Source organism: Pipistrellus hanaki (assembly GCF_964339955.1).
Source record: "Pipistrellus hanaki genome assembly, chromosome: 8".
Lineage (NCBI taxonomy): Eukaryota > Metazoa > Chordata > Mammalia > Chiroptera > Vespertilionidae > Pipistrellus > Pipistrellus hanaki.
In genome coordinates, this window is record NC_140510.1 from 16,561,768 (window position 1) to 16,581,068 (window position 19,301).

Sequence of the window (19,301 nt, forward strand, 5' to 3'; positions counted from 1 at the left end):
CAAACCCTGAATCAACTTCTGCCATGGTTTTCTGAGCCCTGGCCCCCTCGGTGTCTGTGCAGAGCATCTCTCTGTAAAATGTCCTCTAGTTTGTGGCTGCGACTCGGTGCCAGTACATAGACATGGAGATCCAGTTCAGGAGGCAATAATTTGGAAGCTCCCCCTCCTTTCTCCTGCCATCCGGGCCAGGAGGTTGCCAATAGTCACCTCTGGCAGCTGGGAGACCACACATGCTGGAGTTGCTCACAGGCTACTCTACTTTGGCCTAGGCCTTGGCCTCGGTCTCTCAGGCTGCTTCCTTAACCTGAGCCTTTCAATATATTTAAAAAGTGAGAAGATGAATACAGTATTGGGTTTAGAAACACCATAGGTGATTGTAAATGTTTACATGTGAGAACTGAATGTTTCTGAGCACAAAGAACCATAGAGTATTCATGCTTTTCATAAGTTAATTATAGGAGGTACAAAAGTGTGGAGACCAAACACAGTATAGGTGGTGTGGTCTGGCACTGGGATGCCAGTTCAAAGCTACGTGACAGCTTTCTCCTGTTTCGACCCCATTTGTTGTATCTCTGAAGCTCTGTGACTGCATTGGGAGAAAGTACCAGAAGTCCAGACCTGAGGTGGTTGTGAACTGGGCTCTTGCCAAATGTACACCCCACTCCTCCATGTTCTGTAAACTTGGATTCTCGGCGCCTCTGGCTTTTTCAGACCCAGGTTTGGAAAGATTCAAGGTTGGAGCATGTCTTCATTTCGCACAGGTGTCAGGCTGATCAGGCAAGTGAATGAGTCTTGCTGGAGCATCTTGTGAGCAGAGTGGTCCCGCTCACCACTGCTGTGACAGCTTTTCTTTCTGTCCCCAGATACTGACATTTTAGACCAGCGTTTTTCAACCAGTGTGCCACAAGAATTTTTAAAAGATGCAATGCACTGACCTCTTTTCCCTTAGATTGTCAAATAAAAAACTGACAACAACCAACAATAGCCATCCGGTGAGAAAGAACCAAAATTATATCTATTTTTTGGTCAGATTGGCAAAAAATATACACTTTTTGGTGTGCTGCAGAATTTTAGGGATTAGTCTGTGCCATGAGATGAAAAAGGTTGTAAATTGCTGTGTTAGATCACTGCAAGTTCATAGACTTGGGAGAAAAAGTAAATGTAAAATCAGTATCTTTGATTTTTTTAAAATAATGAACTGTCTGTTGAGAGATTTGGGAGCCAGAGACTTTGCCGCTGAACATGGTAAAATACATTTTATCTCCATGTTACATACAGATATGATTGAGACTATCTTAGCTGAACAAAAAGAGTATGATTTGTCATGTGGCTTCAGCTCTGTATCAGCTGTGCATTAGTAAAACAAGACAGTGATTTGTTTTTGTTTGTTTGCTTTTTGGCTTTTAAAGTAACATTTATTTTTTTTTAAAGTTAACAAGTGCATATATAGGAAACTAAAAAACACAAGCAAAGAACAAAGCCATCCATAATCACAAGCAGTTTAGTCTGACATGTCCTTCTAAGTCCTGTGTATCTACACAACTAAGCTTCCATTTTTATGTATTTAAGATGGTACAGTTATGTATGATGCTTTCTCACACATCATGAATATCTACCATTTCAAAGTCCCAAAGCTATGTGTATTTTGATAACCAAAAATACCCTACACCAACTCAATCTGGAAGAAAATGTAATTCTGCCTTACTTGGTAACAAAAATTTTATGAAGGACAAAAATAGCAGCAGACATCTAGATAAAAGATATTCACAAAGTCACAATTAAAATATTGTGTTCCCTTAATGTCCCATTAAAAATGAGACCCAAAGCAAGAGTACACAAAGTATAATGCTTCTAAAATATTAGCAAGGAGGCAAGTTTTGACTGACATACTTAACAACATATTCCTATAGCACAGCCTAAAGAGATGCATGCACATCAGTGGTTATCACCACAATGAGAATATGAACATATCCACACACACCCTTTGCATGAACAAGTCCTGATGTCCAGTTATAAGATGGTCCAACAACTCCATGTCTAAGATGCCTCTTTTCTAACAATTCTAACAAAAAGATATTTAAAAATTGGTTAATTTACTAGCTCTACTTTTTATCAGACATTGTCACCTCAGGACATCTAAAAAGCTCCAATGTTGCAAAATAAAGAACCTTGTCCACAATAAACACAGGAACTTTACAAAAATGCATGTAGACCTATAGTTAGAACCTGAAACTTTCTTCTAGGTAGGGAGATACTACCAAAGAGCTCTTCCCTTCACCCTTCTTCTTCTCCCTCCTCCACCACTTCAGTGACTAAATACAGGACCACCTGGCTCCAAGAGGTGGATTAACAAAGACTCTCCCAGGAGACAGTCCTTCCTAAAAACAAGAGGGCTTTTATAAAGGGATTATTTTATTACCTCTACTTTTAATATACGTCAGGCATTAAGACTTCCAAGACATCAAATTTAACAACTCCATTCCTCAAATACTACCATTCCTATGAATTAACAGGAAAAAAAAAAAATGTTTAAAGGGTGTCACTTTAACTCCTTTAACATATGTTGTGCACTCTCAAACATCTAGAAAGACTAGCCCAGTGGTATGCAAACTGTGGCTTGCGAGCCACATGCCTCTCTGTTGACTAATGAGTTTGCCGACCACTGGACTAGCCACCTCAAATAAGTATTTAAGTTTGATTAAGCTGCATATAGAGGCTATAATCTGAAAGTGTCATAGGAAGGAACTTTCTGGCCTAGAACCCTTTCCCTTCTCATCTCTATCAACAGAGTGGACAGTATAGTAAGCATCTGTAATGCTTAGGGAGGATTTTAACAGTTTTACTTCTCATGTTTTCAGAACAGTCCTTCTTAGGAATTTAACAAAATTAGTTTACTAACTCTATTTTTGTCATACACTGGCAACCTTTTTAAATAACATCTAGAAAGACTAGATGTTGTAAATTAGGACTCATTTGTCCAATAGATATATGTGTGTACACACACACACACACACACACACTATAAACACAGCTAAGTAAAACACAATGCCTGGGCACAAAGGACAATGGTTAATCTACCTCATTTTTTAAAAAAAATATATTTTATTAATTTTGTACAGAGAGGAAGGAAGAGAGATAGAGAGCCAGAAACATCGATGAGAGAGAGTCATCAATCAGCTGCCTCTTGCACACCCCCTACTAGGGATATGCCTGCAACCAAGGTACATGCCCTTGACCGGAATCGAACCCGGGACCTTTCAGTCTCCAAGCCGACTCTCTACTCATTGAGCCAAACGGGCTTCGGCTAAACTGCCTCATTTTGAAACCCTCCTGCTCTTTGCCCTTCCTTCTCCCTCGAACCAATGCACAAATGTGTACTGTCAAAGAGGTGATTTGGCCATTCCCAAAATAACAGTATTTGATATAAATTTTAACAAGATATTGACTAAAATGTCTTTTTTTATTACCTCTACTTTTATCAGGCACTTCAGAACATGTAGAAAGATATTTTTAAAAAGTACTTGGCGTTGTCAACTATTATACAATAGTGAGGAATAAAATGCACACATAAAACAATGGTTATACTGTGAAAATGCCTTCTAAATATGACAGTCTGGCATCGAACCTTCTCTCCTTCCCCCTCAAAGTCTTCTCCATGACCTCTAACCCCGGGGCAAACGTCGAGGCTCCTGACGTTGCGTGCCCTGCCTGAGGTTGCGTGCCCTTCTTGACGTCGCGTGCCCTTCCTGACGTCGCGTGCCGCTCCTTAGGAGTAGTCTGACAATCCCATCTCAGTCATTTCCAGAAGACATTTCTTTTGATTTTTTTTTCTTTTTTTTTTTTTTTTTAAATAAGCGTTTGCAAGACGTGTGGTTTTCTAATCCTGCCTCGTCCAACGTTGGCCGCCTCTTCCATCAGAAGGCGGGGAGTGGAGAGCAGCTTTTCTGTATTACACACACAGGCGCCCATGAAGGGCCAGGAAACCTTCGCAAAAGGGTAGTGGGCACGTCCTATTGGCCAAATGGGGCATGCGCTTCTGCCATTTTTACAGAAGACCGCCGCCCGAGGGCTCGCTAACCGCTGCGCCCGCTGTGGATGGGGCTCCGCTCACCTTCGGCCATCCAGGCCTTTGTCCATAGTGGTGAGTTTTCCACCCGGGAGGGAGGAGTCACCTCAGGCGCCCCTCCGCGCAGCTCCAAGCCCGAGGGTGGGAGCTGTGTCCACGCAGACCAGCCTCTGCAGGGCAGAGCCTGCTGCCCGTCCCCGAGTCCCCAGTTCACCCGCCAGCCTAGGCTGTGGGGGAAGAAGGCCTCGCTCCGCTCCTCAGGTGCTCTAGCTGGAACTCGCAGTGGTTTGTTGACTTCAGGTGACGAGGGAGCGAAGGAGCTTGCTAAAAAGGCAGATCTCAGGCTCCCCTGTTGGGCTCCACGTTTTTAGCCTGCACCCCTTGGTTTCAGAAACTGCTTTGGAAACACTGCACTCTGAAGGATGTAGGGTGTTGACTGCTTAAGCCAAGGGTGGGGGACGCCCGGCCCGCGGCTGTTTGAGGCCCCTGAAAGCATTTGGTCTGGCGCTACCAAGGCATTAGGGGTGAGTGAGTTAAATGCTTCACCAAATGCAGCAGGCTAATGTTTCCGTCTGGTCTTCGAAAGATGTTATAAATATTCAGATGGCAGAGAACAGGTTCCCACCCCTAAGCTTTTTAAGGTACTGACTTTGATCTTTCTTTTTTAAAAAAAATCAGAATTGTAAAATTCCTCTGGACCTTCTTGACCTCTGGTCTTCAGGCAGCCTGTCATTGGTAGGACAGATGCTTGAGAAATAATTTCCCCAGAGAGGGAGCCCGCTGGTCACATGGTGGAGGATGCTATCTTGTTTTAAAACAAAGAAATAAAACCCTCCATCAGACCCAATGGTCTCCCTGAAGAGGTTGGAAAAGTAACGCAGTGTGTGTGTGTGTGTGTGTGTGTGTGTGTGTGCGCCCGTGTTGTTATTAATCCTGTTACAAATGATAATGCTTTCCGTTTATGGGCTCACTGTCTTGGAAGAGTTTTATATATCCCCTACTGGACCCTGCTGGGGATTAAGCCACCCGGTGGGCATCTTACAGGCCCTGGAGCACTGTGTGCTTGTGGCTGAGGACTGCAGTTCTCTGGGAGCTCACTGTGTGGCATCAGCTGTGCTCTGGCTCCTTGGAAAGGGGGAGTTGCTCCAGGCCTAGTGCTTTGGGGTTGAGGCTCAGAGATGTGGGCTTCTCCTTACAGTCCTCTCTCCTTATCTTTCCTTTCTTGTTAGAAGCTTCTTGGCACCTTTGAGTGGGGTAAGGGTAGGGCTGTAGCATTTTCTTTTTAAGGTTCATTATCCTCTAATACAAAACAGGAGGTAGTTAATAATTTCATACTTTTGCAAGTAAGAGAGAGACAGCTTTTCACACAGGTTTTAAAGTTTCAATTTAGAATCCATACATCATGCGGCTAATTAAGGCATGAGTGTCAGGAAGGAGAATTTGGGCTAATGACTAGTGGGGGGATGGACAGTCACTCAAGAGTTTCATGCTTCTGTAGCCTTCATACCTCAGATCTATATGGCCTTTCATGACTGTCCTAATATAACTGTCCTAAGTGTGGCTGTGGCTGATTTACATAAGGAGCTGGTGCTTTCATTGCCTTCCTACCACTCCCCCCTCTCTCCCATCCTCTCCTTTAGAGGCCCCTGGACTCAGCACCTGGCCTGTTGTACTGTGTCCAGACCATAGGATGGGGTGGCAGCAAGGCTCATGTGGGGAGTGGAAGCCTGGCTGGTGGTGCTCTGACACTGGGCCAGGGGAGACTGGAAGCCCAGCAGCTCTACTGGCTGGTTGGGATGTCCCACTGCCAACGGAGATCTGTCCGCAGCTTTGATTCCCAGGCTCTGTAGGATGATTGGGGTGAAGCCTCCATTCTCTCCCCGCACCACCACCATTTAAATTTACAGTAACACTGACCACACCCTTAGACTCAATATCTAACCCAAGGAAGTGGTTGAGCTTCTCCAATACCTACACCACTTTACCAAGTCAGAGGTGGATTTTTTGGGAAAAGTCCGCCACCCCAATGAACGAGCTGCCATTCTCCCCCTAATGAACAGGGAAGCAGTCAAGGTCACTAAAGGAGAGACCCTGCTTATTCAAGTGTGAGCTGGAGGCCTCTCGGTGCCTCTCACTCTGAATCTGGCAGGGTTTCTGAGAGCACTGAGATTTCATGGCCATTCGTGGCCCTTCCTGCTGCTCTAAACGGGGAAAACAGACTTGTCGCTCAGGATGTAGTTTCAGAATAGCAGGCTCTGGCTGAAGAGGTGAGTGCTGGCATTTCTGCCACCACGAGAGAGCCTATGTTTGGGTTAGTCCCGCAGAGCAGGAAGCCTCTGTTCAGGCCTGATCCTGATTCTCTGATGGAAGATGCAGGGATGGGTTAGGACACACCACTTGTTCAGGAGCCTTAGAGCTTGTCGGACAGCCCCCGGGAGAGGAGTTTCTTGGTTTGTTTTTTTGGGGGGCGGGGGGGAAAGTGCTTTCTCTGCTACTTGGACAGTTCTCTTGCTTGGACACCTCTGCTGCCACCACCCTGGCCTGGCCCTGCTGCGGCTGCCTGCCTGGAGGAGGCACTGGCTCTGCACCCATTCCCGTCTCCCTGTACAGGGCATCCACAGCGAGCTTTGGGAAATGCTCAAGCAGAGGAAACCAGCTGCAAAGCCTCACCAGTCTTCACTGTCGTGACCAGGAGTAGATGCTTGCATGTTACTAAGTCCCACATCCTCCTCCACCGCATGGGCATTCGATGCACTTAACTCCACTCTGTTCCTGGGAAGATAGGGTTCCTGTGGAAGCTGGTGGAAAACCAGTAAAAATTGTCGTTGAGTTAATGTTAATTTCTTAGTTTTGACAAATGTGTCATGGTTTTGTCAGAGGTTAGCACCCAGGAAGCTGGTGAACAGTAGGCGGGGACTCTGTACTCTCTCTGTAAGTTTTCAGTCAATCTGAAATTATTCCAAACTGAAAATTGTGTTCTAAAAAATGTTTGTGAAGTATTTATAGCAGGATACTTGAGGCTGTGTGAGTAAGCCCTCCATAAATGGCTGTTACCATTGCTAATACTGTAAGCATTCTAGCCGGTGTGTGTGTCTAACTACCACTCTACACATTATATATCAGTGTCCTATTGCTGCTGTAACAAAATGCTATAAACTTGGTGCTTTAATATAAGCTTGTTATCTTACAGTTCTGGAGGTCAGCAGTCCAACGTAGTCATTGGGCTAAAATCAAGGCGGTGCAGGACTGCTTTCTTTCTGGAGGCTTTGGGGGAAGACTCTCTTTCCTTGCCGTTTCCAGCTTCTAGAGGTGGCCATGTATGTGTTTGTTGGCATCTGGTTACCCTTCATCTTTAAAGCAAATGACCAAATCATTCTGACTTCTCCATGTTTGCTTTTGTGTGATGCTCCTGCCTCTCTCTCTAAGGACCCTTATGATTACACTAGAGGCCCAGAGCATGAATTTGTGCATGGATATGGTCCTGAGGGAGTTGGGGTGGTGGTGGGATGTGATCAGCCCTCCGGGCAGGCGGTGGGATGCCCTTGCTGGCCTGGGATCCAGATCTGCCCACTGACATTCATGCCGGTTGTCAGAAGCCACCTGGCAGCTGCTTTTATATTGTTTCTTTTTTGTGGAGTATCTAGGGAGGGGAAGCAGCCACGGTGCCAGAGGCTGACTTCCAGGAGGCCCGCAGCGCTGTCAGGATTGTGCCAGTGGTGTTGGTCTGTCGGTGCCTGGGCCATTCTTGGAAAATTGGACCTACAGGACTACTGAGGCAGTGAGTGGCTTCTGCTGGGCTGGTGGGCTCCTGGGACCAGTTGGTCAGCTGAGTGGTGCTTCTGCTGTGGGAGCACACTGACCACCAGGGGGAAGCTCCAGCATTGAGTATCTGCCCCCTGATGGTCAGTGCACATCATAGCAACAGATCATTCCAGTCATTTGGTCACTTAGGCCTACCTAATACTAGAGGCCCAGTGCATGAAATCATGCACGGGGTCGGGGGTGTCCCTCAGCCCAGTCTGAACCCTCTCCAATCTGGGACCCCTCGAGGTATGTCCAATTGCCCGTTTAGGCCCGATCCTACCAAACAGGCAGTCAGACATCCCTCTCACAATCCAGGACTGCTGGCTCCCAACTGCTCGCCTGCCTGCCTTTCTAATTGCCCCTAACTACTTCTGCCTTCCAGCCTGATCACCCTCTAACTACTCCCTGCCAGCCTGATTGATGCCTAACTGCTCCCCCCGCAGCCTGTTTGCCCATAACTGCCCTCCCCTGCAGGCCTGGGTCCCTCCCAACTGCTCTTCCCTGCAGGCCTGGTCGCCCCAACTTTCTTCCTTTGCCGGCTTGGTCACTCCTAACTGCCCTCCCCTGCTGGCCATCTTGTGTCCACATGGGGGCAGGATCTATGACCACAGTTAAATAAGCTACAGTATTAAAATTAATTTCACCTCTTTCTTTTTACCTTTTAAATGTGGCTTCTAGAACATTTTGAATTGCTTAAGTGGCTTGCATTATTTTTCTTTTGAAGAATGCTGGTCTAAATCCTCACAATTTCTCTCTAAAGGTTGCTCAGTAAAAAAGGTGGCTGGGGCTTGTTACTGGCCCACACAGTTTGGAAGTTAACTAGACTTCCAGCTCCTCTCCTTACTGTTTATGCCCTAGAAGATTCTGGGTTTTTGGTTGTTTATTTGCTTTGCGTTTCTTGATGTGGTGGCATATCTTTGTAGAAGCTCCTAGGGTGGATTCTGACATTTTTCTCCCAAGTCTTCCTTGAGAATTGCTGCTCTGAGTCCTGGCCCATGTGGCTCAGTTAGCTGGGCATCACCCCGTGCCCGAAAGGCTGCTCGTCAATGCTTGGGTTGCAGGCTTGATCCCTGGGAGAGGGTGTGCAGGAGGCAGTTGATTGCTGTTTCCTTTCACATTGGTATTTCTCATACTTTTTATCTCCCTTCCTCTTTCTCTTAAAAAACAACAACAACAATTAAACTATTTTTAAAAAATTGCTGCTCTGGGGCAAGATGGGCAGGGGCTAGTGGTTCCTAAATGGCATCAGAGAAAGTGCAGATTTGCTGTGCTGCTGGGTTTGGCCAGGAATGAGGATGGGTTACACCAAGTAAATCAAACACATTGGCCTGACCAGTGCAGCCTGGCCTGCATGGTTAGTTTCATTTTCCATTTCTGCTCCTCGAAGGGATGCTGATGAGGGTGGGCAGTCCTGTCAGTGTAGGTGGGGAGGACGTGGCTGGCTCTCCCTGCCCTCCCCAGCACCCAGCAGCTGAGGATGGTTTGTTGGATCTAAGAGGTCATTTTTTCCTCCAGCATTCTAGTGAAAGGACAGGTGGTCCAGGGTGGCTGAAAGGAGCATGGCCAGTACAAAGGTTACAGTTGAATCTAGACTGTCAGGATTCATAGCCTGGCTTTGCCACCTGTCAGCTCTGTGACTTGATGTGTGTTCGTTCCTTTAATTCTGCATCTCTGTTCCTTCATCTGTGCATTTTCAGCTCCAAAGAAGGATTGCTGTAACAGGTATGGTATTGGAGCCTAGGGCTTGTCAGTGAGCATCAGGGCTGCCAGCTGGGGCTCTGGTCTGATCAGTAGTGTGATCTGAAACTGCTGGTGAACTGTGAGCTCTCATCAGCCAGGAGCGTGCTGTGGACTTCAGAGTTTTAACAGGAACACCTTGGAGCTGGAGGCTGGTGCGAAGAAGAATGGGCAGCTGAGGTGGCAGTGTGAGGAGTGAGGAAGCTGGGATGCAGAGGGCTTCCTAGAGTATTGGGGATGGTCAGTGAGTTTGCAGCTCTTTCAAGCAATGTATGCCCCTGTGAAGTACAACTCACTCCCCCTGGATTCCAATGGGCCTTCATTGGCCTGCGTCAGGGGGAGTGACTGTCCTTCATCAGCTGGCTGAGCAGGACTAGGTCAGAGCCTGCCTGCCTGCCTGGGAACTGCTGCGCCCTGCCTTGGGCACTGGGTCTAACTGGCAGAGAGGAAGGAAGTGTAGTCATTTTTCAGCCCTGTGGAGTAAGATCTTCTGTGAGGAGACACATATTTCTGATGGGAACCTAGTAACCTAAAATCTCATATAACTGAGGCTGGCTTCCTGCCCACCCTCTCCCCTCCAGCAGTTGAGGGACCTGAGCCAAGGATTTGCCCCCCGGGCCTCCTGGGCCCCTGGTCTGGAGCTTAAGGGAGGCAGATGCCAGGAACCACAGGCCTGGGAAGGGGAGAGTGCAGCCCAGGCCTCTCCCCTGGGGACTTCTCCCCTTGCTCTGACTTCCCCTCTGAGTTTTCAAAAATTGCAAATTGATCTCAAAGAGTAGAGTTTATTTTTCTCCCCAATAAGGGTGTGATCTTGGCGGGGTTCTGCATTTCCTAGGGTTTTATCTACTTGTTTGAATATTTGTTTCAAATCTGGTCTTTTCTCTCAGCAGTTGGGCTCTTTTCTATTTTTTTTTTTTTTTTTTGTAAGGATGGTTTCAATCTTAGATTTGTTTAAAAAAGGTAATCAATAGTACCAGTGTGTTTTCCTTTCAGGTTTGGCCTCCCTAGAGTTATGTGTAAGTGTGAATAGATAGGAATATTTGGAGACCAACTGGCAAAACGATGAAAATGAGGATGTACACACGGTCTCCTCCCAGCTTTCCGTGTATTCTCTTGTACTGGCTGTGCTTTGGGAGGCCTCGCTGAAGCCTCTGGAAGGTGGTGGGCCTGCTGTGTGGACTAAAGACTGAGTCTGGAGGGAGATGTCAGGGATGGGAGTGAGGAGGACACAGGTGTCATTTCCTTTCTTTCCAGTTGTGTTTTGACTGAATTATAGTCATATTTAGTAAACACCACTGAGTTGCTGACTGTGTACTGGGAACTTTAGGTATAGTCCTTCATTTAATTCTTAGACTTCCCTAGACTAACTCTTTGAGGTTGATTATTATCCCATTTTACAGATAAAAATACTGAAGCTGAGTGATTGAGGAATTTCCTCAAGGTCCCACAGCAAGGATCTGAACAGGGGATTTGAACACAGGTCAGTGTAATTCCCATAACTTTGTTCTCTCTATTATGCTACATGTGCCCTTAAGGAGACTTACTGATAATAACCGTAAAAGAGCAGAGGTAACATTTGAATGCCTACTGTGTGCCAGGCATTGTGCTGAGTGCTTTATTATTATCTCTTATGTGCAGAGAACCTGGGCAGCATTGGCACTATTATGACCCTGGTTTCACAAAAGATGAAACGAAGGCGAAGGCTTAGAGGTCACCTGCCTTGCCTGATTATTGGTGGAGCTGGAAGTCACTGGCAACCTGAGTCTAGAGCTGGGCGCCCTGCCTCAGCATAGACCCTTTGTGGGCTCACGGTGTGGTGTGCTAACAATACTTTGAAGGGGTCTTATAATCTGGGAATCCACTGTTGGAATAATGGACTTACAAGCATGGATAGAAACTATTTTTAGTGGAATATCAAGTACTTGTAGAGTGTTGATTTTGTGTAAGATTCTGTGTCTAAAATGCTATTTAGAGTTGCCAAGGAGTGTAAGATGTGTTCTGGTCTTGAGGAGTTGACAGTTAGGGTTTGGGTGTCACCACACAGGAGGCAGCAGACACCTCAGGTCTGGGAAAGTTTCCAGAGTAGATGTTGTTTGTTAGGGGAGGTACTTTGAATGTGCACGCACACCTCCGAAATATTGTGGGCTTAGTTCCAGGCCACCACAGTATCACAGTAAAGTGAGTCGTAAACTTTTTACTGGTGGAGAGCCTTGTCTTCAGTTCTTTTATTTTTAAATAAAATAGTGAGTTTATTTATTTTAAAATATGTTACATTTTATTGTTGACTGTATTAACAATGCAATATCTATAAAGCGCAATAAAAGGAGATACGCCTGAATTGGGCGCAGGTAAAATCTGAAGACAGGGGATAAGAGGTAGACTAGTTGGGTTGCTATTGCTATTGCTTGAGCAAAGCAGTCCTTCCTGATTCTGGAGGGCTGCACAGGCCAGGGTTTGATCATAGAGGAGTGGGTTGGGAGGGAGGGGGGATGAGGCTGGAGAAAGGTCCCTAGGTTACAAAGCTATTATGAGCTATTGGTTAGGAAGTGGTGAATGCTGGAACTCTCATTACGATTAGTAATTCAGTTGGTCCTTAAGCCAAGGAGTAATGCTGGAAAGAGGCATACATTACTGATGTGACTGAGTTGGGAGCTCAGAGATGGGAGCGAGGAACATTTATCCAGGATCAGATGGAGTTCATAGGCTCTAAGGAGGAACAAGTTAGTTTATCATCCTCCTACCCCCACAAGGATGAATTGATTGGCATGTTTATTAGAAAACTTTCCACCTTGATTTCTTGTCTTAGCTTTACAAAATTCCTATTTGCTGCTTTATCATTGTGGTGTGAGAGGCCTACATCTGAGCTGTATACCAATTTGAGCCTGGAACCATCAAGGCTAAAATTGCCTAAAGGAGTTGGCTGTGGAAATGGCCTTCAATCTTCAATCCACACTTAATAGACCAGGGTAGGCAGCATGAGGGCTGGCTTGTCTTGGGCACAGAGTTCAATCCCTGGTGCACAGGCAGCAGAGAGGGAAGAAGGGGAGAGGGATGGAGAACTGAGGGGAGAAGCAATGCAGGTGCAGGCCACTTGCAGGTTGTAACAGTTGAATATCATATCAGTGACCCTGCCTATTCATCACAGCCCCACCCGGGGCTGTTCTGGTCCAGTAGTAATCACCTATTAGGTTAGGATCTTCTCCTCAAGAGGAGCTGCACTGTTTCTCAAGTTTTTAATTCCTGGAAATCTTTTAAGTAGCTCCTTTCAGATCAGGTGTCAGCGAGGGGACCAAGCAGATGTAGGCTTTCTTTTCTAGCCTGTTATCAGACTGTCATTGTCATCAAGAACTTACCTCATTGTCAATCCAGCTTTTAGTGAAGCAATTAAGTGGAACTGATTGGTAGGAAATAAGTGATTTGAAAAGTGGTTTCTTTGCACTGACTTCTTTAATAATCTATACTAATAATAAAGGAATATGCAAATTGTCCAGGACGTCATCACAGTAACTACCAAACAGCAGGCTGCGTGGGGCGGCAAGGTTGGCAAGGGGATTAGTGAGGGATGACCACACGATTGAACAGCAGGCTGTGTGGGGTGACCAGGTCAGCAGGGGGGCGGGGACAGTTGTGGGTGACCAGGCCAGCAGTGGGGGGAGCAGTTGGAGGCTGCCAGGTTGGCAGGGGAGGCAGTTAGGGGTGATGATCAGGCAGGCAGGCAGGTGAGCAGTTAGAAGCCAGCGGTCCCAGATTGTGAGAGGAATGTCTGACTGCCATTTTAGGCCCAATCCTGTGTGGCAGTCAGACATTCCCTGAGGGGTCCTGGATTGGAACAGGTTCAGGCTGAGCTGAACCTGTGCATGAATTTCGTGCACTGGGCCTCTAGTTAGAAATAAGAGACCAACTTTGGGGATTTTTGTCTTTCCAAGGAGAAATAGCAAAGATTAACTCCTCACTCTGAGAGAGCTTTGGTGAGGTTCTGTGTGGGTGACTGTGCATGTGTGGGGTAGGTCCTGGTGATTCCTGACCTACAGTTGCAGAAGGTGGTTACTACTTAATGGAAGGTGTTAGGATGATTGTTTCTTATTGCCACTCATTTCCAATGCTTTCTGTTCTATGCTGTCGGTCTGCTTGCTTTGTTTATAAGTTTATCAAGTGATTTAACGTTTCAAGAAATGTTACTCCTTAGAAGGTGGTATGTGAGCACACACAGGTTTGGCCCCAGTTATTCTGATGAAACCTTTAATTAGCACTGAGGTAGGAGGCTTTGTCCTCTTGCACAGTTGTGGGTGGGTATTCGGTGGAAAGATGCTGTCTTGAGGTAGCTGGGTATCAGTGCTGTCCAGTAGAACTACCTGCCACGACGAGATGTCCTCTATTTGCTGTGCTGTCTGCCCAGCACAAGAGCACTAAGTACGTGAAGCTACTGAGCACTTGGAATGTGGCTAGTGTGTTTGAGAATTGAATTTATTTAATTCTAATTAACTTAAAATTAAAAAAAAATATATATATATATATTTTATTGATGTTTTACAGAGAGGAAGGGAGAGGGATAGAAAGCTAGAAACATTGATGAGAGAGAAACATCGACCAGCTGTCTCTTGCACACCCCCCACCGGGGATGTGCCCGCCACCAATGCATATGCCCTTGACCAGAATCAAACCTGTAATCTTTCAGTCCACAGGCTGACGCTCTATCCACTGAGCCAAATGGTTTCGACTAATTAACTTAAATTAAATAACTGCATGTAGGAGGGGCAGTCATTGGAGAGCACTGCCCTAGACAATGGCCAGAGATGACCGAGGCTATACTTAGGAATTGGGTATCAGTCTTAGTTGGCTGGACTTGTTTATGAAAGGGCGATTTGAGGCACAGAGTACTCTACTGGACAGGAGAAAATCCAATAGCATAGAATTGTGAGATTGTATAAAAATGTTGGCATTCAAAAAAGACTTGGGTCAGTTGGAGCTGGATTAGCAGGGGAATTTCTTAGAGGAAGACATCATGCCCGAGCTTTCAGGTCTTCTGGAATGATGTCCAGGCAGCCGAAATGGTCCATTTAATCAGGCTCTTAGGGAAGCAGTGTGGCGTGGGAGCCCTGCAGATCTGTGTGAAGATGCAAGGTGTTTAGCTTTCTGAATCTCAGTTTCTCTAGCTGCAAAATGTGTATAATAACTGTACCTCAAGGAGCAATTATGTTAGATAACTTACACAGAACTCTTACTAATAGTGTCCAGGCACATAGCAGTTTCTCAACTAATGGAGGCATTACTATCAGGATAGGATTAGCATATGCACACAAAGGTTCCTGACTGTTCATACTTACTTTTTTGTATCCTCTGACGAGGGAGACCTCTTTCTTCACTCGTCTAGAGCTAGGAGTCCTGCGATTGTTGCAGAGAGTTGAGAGAAGACAAGGGTGTGAAGAGACTAAGGAAAACACAGATACCTTGGAAAATTGAGAATTGCAGTGGAAAATAAATTAACTCTCAGTTAATTTAGGGGCAGCAATTTATCTGTGCATATTGCAGCCTCCAGAATTCCAGCTTTCATTCTCCTTCTGTCCCAGAAGAGTCTGAACTGGAATTTACAGCTTAAACACTGCCTGGGTTTCAGAGCATTTATTTGCTTGGCACCTTGGACACCTCCTAGAGATGATTCCATTATTATTTCTTTATCTGGGTTCTGTTTACTTGAACACTTGAGGTTGATTTAGTATCTTACAAGAACTGAACATTGTCTTCCAGACATCATTAATATTGCCTTTCTCACCCAGCGTAAGTATGAAATTAATCAAAAAGGGAAGGGAAATTAATAATATGTTGGTACTCACAGTTCATCAGGAGACTTCACAGCAGGTATGAAATTAACTCCTCCGAATAATACATACTTCAACCAATTAACAGTATAGAAAAGGTTATTTATTATTTAGGAAATGCACCTTAATGCTTCCTGCTTTGATAATTAGTTGGATGATGGGTGGTGTCTGGTGATAAACCATTCAGTATTGGGAGGTCACGTTAGGATGCATAGCAAACATTAAATCAGTTTTCCCATATTTCATTGAGATAAATGAGCCAAATGATTAATGCATACTTGTTTCCTGTCGGTTGAAAAAGGTTTGTCCAAACACTTTAGTCTCTGTTTACAATAAACTTAGTTTGATCCAGAGTTCCATGTTTCCTTGTTATGACATGTGATATGATCACTTTCAAAGGCTACATTAGTATGAACACATTATGGGAAAGAATGGAGCATTATAATTACAATTCTAGTGCAGCGTTTGTTGAGGTTGATAAAGAACAAGCTTTTGTTACTGAATCGTTCCTGTAATTACATTAGGAATAACAGGCAGCAGTCACCTTCCATTAGGGGCAGGAGAGAAGGAGCTTATTCTTTAAGTGATCACATAAGGCGCTGAATGAATCATCCTCAGCCTCATCATGAGGATTTAAAAATAGAAAGGAGCAGTTGACATCATCCTATAGCAGGTTTTTAAGGAACAAAAAGTGCCAGGTAGTATTTTAAGGAAAACAGCTGTCTGATGTCCAGCCCACATGTTAATAGCCTATTGGCAGTGGTTTTTACACTTGAGTGCACCTCCTAGAGGGTGTGTTCAGGTTGCAGCCTGATTTAGTAGGGGTGTGTGTGTGTGTGTGTGTGTGTGTGTGTGTGTGGCGGGGGAGGGGGAAAGGGAGAAGTGGGGAGTCTGAGATTCTGTATCATAGCTTCCCAGGTGATGTTCATGTTGTTGGTCTAAGACTACATGACTAGAACTGTTAGGCTAAGGGACAGACCAAGTGTAACTTGGGGATGGTTCCAGAAGCAGGATTTTAAGATTAGTTCTCTAGTACCTGTTAGAATAATTTTGATGAAAATACCAAATATTGTTTGGGGTGGTGTATAAGTTTTTTAGCAGGGATTTTTTCCCTTGTGACATTGTGAGTGAACATTAAAAGCAGTTGCAAACCTGGTGTCCCACACTCCTGTCCCTCTGCCCTCTTGGTAGAATCTTGGATAAACTTTGTTGGCTCCAAGTATTATCTCTATAACCCAGGCTCATGAGGAATTTGAAAGTCACAAGGTTTGAATTTCCCCCCCCCTCATTTTTGAATCAAACACATTTTACCGGAGGACCATCATTTTAGCTAAGGGTACACTAAATTGTTGTCATTGTCACACCTGCCTCACAAAACTGCTGTTGGCAAAATGAATGTATAGCACATGGGGCACTCACAGAGGCTGAGGCCCAAGGCTGCTGATTGGTTCTGGAACTGCTCTTTTATTATCCTGTAAATTAATTATCCTTATATAGCAATATCAACCCAAATAACATTTGCTAATGTTTATAGAGGACTCCCTGCCCCTCTGATGTGGTGGCTGTACTCTTTGGTTCTGTTATGTTTGCTCATAAATCTGGCATCATTTTTGGCTGAGGCACTGTGATTACCTCTGATTCAGACACAAGAAGACAGAGGCTTGGAGCTTCACTTTGTTGCCCTCGTGGCTGATGAGGGTGAACCCCTGTGTTTGAGTCTAGGCATTGGGAGCGATATGGGACGCATTTGGATTGGGTGAAATATTGTGGGAAGCTCTCAGTGGAGGTTGGATGAGAGGCCTCACTGCGATGGATACATGCTAGACAGTTCGAAGTGTGATGAAACCAAACATATTTAAATTAAGATTGTGTAAGTTGTGGCATCAAGGGCCACTCTAGAATCTCACTGCTTGGTAAATGAGGCTGCTCTGCCCAACATCAGATGCAAGTGGAGTGATGTTGTAATGATGGGGTCTTTTCCTGTGTGAGCATACGATCTTCGATAAGGAAGATTGAATGACTTAAAGCTTATAAACATGGCCATTTTTAGTGTATACCACTGGATGATCTTATCATTAGAAATATTTCCTCTAGACATGAAGATATTTTAGGTTGAACCATAGACTCCCTTCAACTACTTTCTCATATGAATAAATATGGGACAGCTTTGATGTTCTCAATGAGCCACCTTTGCTCATTCGGCTGTGGAAAAGAAGGAGCGAGGGAAAGCCTTCTTTAAGTAATGTCCATGGTTGTTTTTGCATCAAGATTCTGAGAACCTCTATTTGGAGAGACATTGTCCATAAGGAATAAGAGGATGAAAGCTTGAGTTTAAATGAAGAGGGATCAACCCAACAGATTCCAGTGCTGGAGAGGATGAGGAATGGGAAGGCATAGAATTATCTGCCATTGTGTCTTCAGATCTAGAGGAGACACTGCAGGGTGTCCTTGAGCATGTTTGCTTTGTCACTTAGAGGTGCTTTGAAAAGGGGTAAGGATAGAAACAGAATGCAGATTTCTAATAGAACGCCATCCTGGAGTGTAGCATTGATTATTAGGTTATTTTATGGGCTATTTGCAATATCTTTTATCCAAAATACAAAATGAAAAAGGCAAATATTGTTTAAAAATGGGATTCCAATTTTTTCTAGCTCCTCTTTCACTGTCCCCTGTAATTGGGGCCTATTCTTTTTTCTAGTTTGAATTGCATTCCCATTATCTCTATTTGCAAATGTTTTCACAGTTTTGCTATAATTAAGAAAGGGGAGAAAATCAAAACGTAAGCCCAAGAAGAGGTTGAGGGAGTGTGTCAATACCCAAGCAAGGTATTTTGGGGTGAAATCTTGATGAAAGTGGCAGAGTGATGCTGTTTTGAAAATTAGGAAGAAGAAAGGACTTCCTTCAACATTTTCTTTACAGACACAGCTAGAAATGGCTATAAATTTCCATTAATGTTATACCTTGGCTCCACAGGAAATTATATTTAAGATTACTTGGACATTAAAGCTTTGTTGAGGATAGAAGTGAATGGGCTTTTGGTTTCTTGGTGACCATGAATTTTGCTAATACATACAACCCAGAGTAATACAGTAGTTTTCGTATGACTCTGGGAGTAGCTTGTCTGATTCTTAAGGTAAAATCAAGATTGACTTCTTAATTAGTGTGTTATTAAAGAAAAACAAATCCAAATCTGAAAGCATCGGGGGAGGTAAAGGGTGATGAACTTTCTTTTTTGGCATATAATGAACTTTATTTTTACATTGTTTCTCCTGGTATGATTCATGTCACTCACTGCCCTTGAACTTGAACCCAATACTCATTAGGAAAATTGCCATGTATAGTACCAAGTGAGATGTTTATGAAAACATACAGAAAGGAGTAAAAGCACTGAAATTAAATTGATATTACTTAGGTGTGAGGCACATGGCTATTTTATTAGCCCTATTATATATCACATGAATGAGGTGTTTTTGATGTTGACTAAGATGCTTAGGATTGTTTTTCACAAGTACATAGTTTGCATTCAGTAGTATTTTGAATTAGTTTCAGTTGTACAGCATAGTGGTTAGCCAATCATGTACTTTATAAAGTGTTCTTCCCTGACATTTCTGGTACCCAATGGGCACCATACATAGTTAACACAATATTATTGACTATATGTGACTACTTTGTAACTACCAGTCTGCACTTCTCAATCCCTTCACCTTTTTTACTCAGTCTCCTAACCCCTACCCCTCTGGCAACCATCAGTCTGTTCTCTGTGTCTATGAGTCTGTTTCTGTTTTCTCAAAATACACTCAGTGGCCAGATTGTTATGATCTCTGAACGCATAATAATCTGACCACTCAGTGTATATCCTATATAATAAAAGGCCAATA

General features: G+C 44.5%; 1 protein-coding gene across 4 annotated transcripts in view; it reads left to right on the top strand.

Moving 5' to 3' along the window:
- MGAT5 (alpha-1,6-mannosylglycoprotein 6-beta-N-acetylglucosaminyltransferase) overlaps nt 1-19,301 on the top strand; it is a 353,212-nt gene that overhangs the window by 27,309 nt on the left and 306,602 nt on the right. For 2 of the 4 annotated variants that reach the window (XM_084892259.1, XM_084892260.1), the window contains exon 2: nt 11,008-11,093. The exons of the other annotated variants lie outside the window; for them this stretch is intronic. The gene's annotated coding sequence lies outside the window, so the exon portion shown is untranslated. The remainder of the gene's footprint in view (nt 1-11,007; nt 11,094-19,301) is intronic. 4 annotated transcript variants of the gene reach the window in all.